Source organism: Agelaius phoeniceus, chromosome 3 (assembly GCF_051311805.1).
Source record: "Agelaius phoeniceus isolate bAgePho1 chromosome 3, bAgePho1.hap1, whole genome shotgun sequence".
Lineage (NCBI taxonomy): Eukaryota > Metazoa > Chordata > Aves > Passeriformes > Icteridae > Agelaius > Agelaius phoeniceus.
The window spans coordinates 25,915,633-25,921,821 of NC_135267.1; the positions used below are offsets into that span (position 1 = coordinate 25,915,633).

General features: G+C 42.1%; 1 long non-coding RNA gene across 2 annotated transcripts in view; it reads left to right on the top strand.

Annotated features, from left to right (window-relative positions):
* LOC143693527 (uncharacterized) overlaps window positions 1-5,474 on the top strand; it is a 53,015-nt gene extending 47,541 nt beyond the window's left edge. For both annotated transcript variants that reach the window (XR_013181284.1, XR_013181287.1), the window contains 2 exons: window positions 2,355-2,553; window positions 4,120-5,474. This is a non-coding gene — a long non-coding RNA (uncharacterized LOC143693527). The remainder of the gene's footprint in view (window positions 1-2,354; window positions 2,554-4,119) is intronic.
* The last annotated feature ends 715 nt before the right edge of the window (window positions 5,475-6,189 follow it).

Here is a 6,189-nt window from a genome sequence, read left to right on the forward strand (position 1 = left end):
TAGTTTTTGAAGGCACCTCAAAGATCACCTAGTTTCAAACTCTCCTGCCATGGGCAGGGATGCCATTCATTAGATTGAGTTGCTGAAGGCCCCATCTAGCCTGGCCATTCCTTCCAAGGATGGAGCATCCACAACTTCCCTGAGCAACCTGTTCTAGTGCTACACCCTCTGAGTAAAGATTTTCCTTACTCTTTCTCTTATCCCTGATGTACCGATAGAAGCTTTTCTTGTTGCCCTTGATGTCCCTTGCCAGATTCAATTCTATCAGGGTTTTAGCTTTCATAACCTGATATTTGGCTGTTTGGACAATTTCTTCTTTTCCTCTCAGGCTACCTGTCCTTGCTTCCTGTTTTGTGTTTGAGTTTGTTCGGGAGAAAATATTTAATCCATGCTGATTTCCTGGCATTTTTGTCTGACTTTCTCTTTGTTGGGATGCATCTCTCCTGAGCTTGGAGGAGGAAGTGATTCTTGAATATCAACCAACTCTCTTGGGCCCTTCTTCCCTCCAAGGCTTTATCCCACAGTGCTCTATCAAGCAGATCCCTGAAGGGGCCAAAGTCTGTTCTCTGGAAGTCCAGGGAAATGACAGGTATTAGCAAGGGAAATTCCTCTGCTCTTCCCCACTCAAAGCTGCATGGCTGAATGAACATGATGAGGAGAAGCTCACCTGAGGCTGTTCTGGTCCCCAGGGAAGGTGGACTTAAATACTCCTGGGACACTGAGAGAAAGCCACTAGGCTTGTTTCAAGCAAACCTAGAGGGCTGAATTAACCCACCTAGAGCCTCTTATTTCCAAGGATGTTTCAGGTTTGCCCACTGCCATCAAAGGTAAAGCATTGAAGAGTGAAGAAGTGATCAGCAATTTTGCCAATATATAAACCTTCCAGGTCTAAATGCCCTGGTCTGTGAATGATTTTGCACCCTGGCTTGGTGTCAGTTGGTCTCTCAACTGCCCAAGAGAACAATCAAAGTGCCATAGGTCCACTTTTGGCTCCCAGTTGCTTACACATATCAAACAACAAGCTGATGCCACTGAGGTGTGAATGACTCTATTCCTAGGAAAGCAACTAAGAAAAAAAATCCAAAAAATCTCCTTGTAGGGGCAACCAACCCCTGTGAAGAGTTAATGAAGAGAGCTGTTTCTGTAAAAAAAATAAGAATTAGTTGTGCCTTCAAATCTCCTCAACTATGGAAATGCAAAATATCCTCATTTTTCATTTTTTGTATTTATAAGCCTGTTTTGCAGAACTGCCCTTCTTTTACACAAACACCACGGTACATACCCTTCCTTCCTTTGCTGTCATAAATTATCTTGTGGATATGCTCTGTGAAGTTACTAACTGTACTTTTGCTATTAATCTTGGCTCCAACTTTTTCTAGACTTCATCTCCTTACCAATCCATCTTGGGCAAGAAAGAGAGAGCTTTAGTCAGGGCTCTTCTCCCCTCCAGGGAGCACCACTCTGTAAAGTGTCTGTAACAATGCACCTTTTAATGATGCTCCCCTTTGGCTTTTACTGGGCTCATTGCAAGGCTTGTACTCCATTTTCCTGTAATAACTCAACTGCCACCAGGTTGGTGCTCCTGACAGTTACATCCTTTCCAAGACTTTTCTGACTTGCCCCATCTGGAGCAGGAGGATGCAAAGCGACTGCCGTGCTCTGGGGAAGCGATAAGGGCTCACCTCTTCAGTGACCTGGAGTATTTCCACTGGGGATACGATCGGCAGCAGGCAGCAGAAGAGCACATGAATTAATGCTCCCTGCAGCTCCCTGGGGTGGCGTTATTCACTCGTTTCCCTGCACATCTTTCTGCAGACCTGAGCACATGTATAGTTTGTGCCATGTTTACCACCCTAACCTCTTCCTTTAGTGGACTGTATCAAAATAGAGTTAAAAAAATTCATTCCCCATACTAGATGCTAATACAAAAAAGAGAACTCTTCAGCTGAGTGAGTTCTGATGGTAAAATAATTGGTGTAACTATACTCAGGATGAATATATGCATGCAGGATGCAGTCAAGACATTTATGTCCTCTACCTCCAAAGCACACAACTCTACCCAAAAAGAGCATTTTTGCAGGCTCAGCCAGTGGAAAGAAAAAATAAACACTTGAGCGACCCTCATGTATATTTAATCTGGTAGGCAAGGGTGATGGGTGCACACACACACACAAATCCATATGTACCTTCTTCTATTGCTATACAGCATTTCTGATGTATTTTAAAATATTAGAGACTATACAAGCACCTCCCTACCTTGCATACCAGAATAGGAGGGGCAAGGAGGAGCAGTGCTATAAGGCAAAGGTCATGCATGAAAATGTAGTATCTGGGATTCTGTTTTATTTTTACAGGTCAGCACCTGATTTTGGTAAAATATGTTAGGAGGCTAGTGTCCTTCCACACCCAGATGGGCTCAGGCATGCCTGCTTCAGAGATGAGGGGTAGGATGGAATTCAACAGCAGCTACATCAAGAACAGAAACCAGTATCTGGTTGAAAACAGAATAAAACCAAACTAAAGATCCTTCCCTGAACAGCAGAACACAGAAATGTAAGAATATCCCTTCCTGGGGACATTTCCCTTCCCTTCCCTTCCCTTCCCTTCCCTTCCCTTCCCTTCCCTTCCCTTCCCTTCCCTTCCCTTCCCTTCCCTTCCCTTCCCTTCCCTTCCCCTCTTGTCCTCATCCTGAAAATTCCTTAATCCACAAGCTTAGTACTAGCAGCCTTTCTCCCCCTCTTTTCCTCTCTCTCCATCATTTTATATAACAATTAATTACCTATATTGCAGGGCATGTTACATCTGACATGATGATATTTTATATATTGATAAAGCAGGTATAACCACATAGATATTCCACCCCTTCCTGTTTCCTTAAATATGAGCTCTCAAAAAATATTGAAAATTAAAGGGGTGAGCTGAGACTGTAAGACCACCATGGCTGACATAGAAGTGCTGTGACTGACTGAAGTCACAGTCTCCCTTGCAAGGCCCAGGCACCACCCTCCCCTACTAAGCATCCTACTAAGCAAGGAAGGCAGTCAGCCATAAGAGAAATCTAGGAACTAAATACTTAGGACAGAACATCATTTTTGCTAGGGACGCTGGACTATGAGTTTGCTGAAAGAAAAAGATTTGGCCTCTTTTTTTGGACTTGGTCAGTGGAGGAATGACCCTGGTGAGGCTACCTTCACTGGCCTATTCCATGGTGACCTTGTCAACCCAGGATATGTAGAGAAGGGCAATAGTAGCTCCTGGCTTGGGAATGGTTAAAATTCTTGGCATGTGAATGGTTACAATTCTTCTCAAGTTTGATGAACCTTAGGGCAAAATTTCCCACTAATAACAGATGAGTGCATGCAAAGCTGGTAGCCTCTAAAACTAGGGGTGCGTATCCCCCCTGCCAAGACTCAGTTAGCAGCTACAGATACAAAGTGCAAATTTTAGGAAAGTGCACCCCAGAAAATCTAGAAAAGCCATAGTGCACTTTGTCATGCTTGAAGAACTTAATCCATTGCAAACAGGGATCAAATTGCTGATAAGCAATATTCTCACTTCAGGGAGAAAAAACACCAACACTCTGACAGGTAGAGTTGCAATAAATAATTGGTAAAATATATCTACAGCTCAAACAAATTGCAGTCTTCTGGAGGAGGCTGGTGGGTTGCTTTTCCCATCATTGCTGTAACCTTCCCTCTCAGTCTGAGACTATTAACTTCTGACAAGGTGTGAGGCCTGATTTAGACTTATCTGATCTGACGGAGTGACCTATTTCTATTACCTGCTCCCTCTCTCCTCCTGCTGTTCTCTTCTCTGATGGCCACTCTGGCTCACTCCCACAGCTCTGCCAGCAGCTTTTGTATTTCAGCTCTTGGAAGAGTCACCATAATAATGAGACCTGGACATGGTTTCTCAGCTCACAGGATTTTTTGAAGCCATTTCTCCTGTCTCACACACACCACAGGGAAATCTTACACAATCCTTTTTCCTTTCTTTACTTAATGTCATCACTCCTATTGTAGCAGAAATGCCCCTCAAACATGTAAAAAGCTGGCTGCATTTTAGTGCTAGCTCACTATTTCTTGACACTTTTTCTCCTTTCTCTCCATGTGATGCCAGCTGAAGGTCACTTGTCCTGTGGGATCCCCACCCTGGGAACATGGAGGGGCTACGGGAAGCAGAGTGGAATGGAGGTGTCTTCACTCTTGACTTGGACTACAGAAGGCTGCACATATTTAGGCAAGTCTTTTTCTAGAGCAACTATGCAGCATCCTCTCAGGTTCTGAACTTGTCCATTCTTGGACTTCTTTTATGACTCACTGTGAGAAACAAGCCAAAATCTCCAGAATTTTGGGGATTTTGCACATCTTTTTTTTTTCCTTCAAATTAATCTTTTTCTTTTATTTGTGGGTGGTTTTTTTTGTCTGCACTCTGCAAGATATTGCCCTTTTCAAACTGCTTGACAGAACACTGCTTCATGACACAATGTTGACAAGCAAAATATTGAATGGTTAAATGCTATTTTCTAAAACAATATGGGACAGCTTACCACCAGGAAATGTACTATGGCCAGAGACACTGGGAGAAAAACCATCACCACCTTAAGCCAATGCTGGCACCTGAGATAACATTAGGGTTATAATTGTCTTAAACCAGGATCTTGTGACCCAAGAGAAATAATGAAAAGGTTTATATTTTTTTACAGCTAGTCTCCATACTAGGACAAGCTGAAAGAACTTGGAGTTTTGCTATTGATTCTGACCTAAAGTGATATTGATATGAATTTTAAATGCGGGTGATATTGATACAAATTTTAAAGAGGGTGCAATGATCAGTTCAAATATAGTCTATTAGTGCTTGTTCAGGCAATTTTGTATTGTGTAACATGATAAAAATTGGACAAGACCTTGTTTGGTTTCTGTGTTTGAAGCTTTAGCAGGTATGTGTACCATGTCTAATCAATACATCCTGTTTTTTTGGATGGGCCTCAGAGTCACTGCTTAAGGACTGATGGAGCTTAAATGCTGGGACTTTACTTCATTGTGCTGTTTTCCCTTCCATTTCTGTATAATCATGTCATTCTGGAGAGACAAGGTATTGTATATCAAGGAGCATATTCACAGGCCTTTTGTGTTGGCTTTCATCATGATAACAACAAAAGTACTGGTGGTAGCAATAATACAAGCAGTAATAAAAATATACATGTATGTCCTGAATTGCACCCTATTGTGTAGGAGCACAAATCTTTGTAAGTGCTGATAATCATTTGTCTTCCTAGACTATAAGATGCTTTACTGTTTCAAGTTTTTCTGCACAGAAACTCTTTTCAAGGTTGAGGCATTGTTGGAAGCTAACAACAGTGGCTTTGAAATATGTAATTTAAGCTGGAGAGTGACAAAAACCCTATCCTAGTCCTGAGAGAGTAGCTGTGCTTTTACTTAATGAGGTAGCTGAAGACATCTCTGGTCCTTTTCCTACTTTGAGCCCAAATGCCAGAGGCAAAATGGTGAGCTTTCCTTGCATGTGTGCAAAGATTTCAAGCTCTGTGTCTCTATGCACTTGCAGCTGTTGTCACCTTCCTGGAAAGGTCATTTTGACTTGCATAGTTATTCAATTCTGTCTCTTTTGTTCTACCCAGATCAATCCTAGGCCAATGCATTGATGAAGCAATGTCTGATTCTTTGTAAAATGGAGCATAATGGCAAATATTGTTGATAGGCCAAGGCAATTTAAGCTTGACTGTATTCTGCATTTCTTGGTGGCAGGGTAGCTGGGTCTCTGTGACCATTATGTCTTTTAGTACCATGAAGGGTAGCAAAGCAAGAGTACAGCTTTACCAGCTATGAAAACTACCTGGTTCAGTGGCACCAAACAGAGGCAGACAGAGAAGGATCACTTAATGATTTTTGCATGCGTGCTAACAATGAACTCTCCTTCTACCCCAGAAGATGCCTCAGCTTGGAAAGCTCATTTGCTTCATAACAATAGCTGTGTCTTCTGCACTATGTTCTTTACAATATACACTTCAAAAAGGTTCCTGAAAAGAGACCCTATGTAGCACCTCTGTATGTTATATTCAGAGCACATGCTCAAAGAGAATTCTTACAAACTCTTCTTCATATAGCACTTGGATAATGAGTAGGCCCAACATTCTAAATATAGTGTAAATGTCACATGCACATGGAAGAA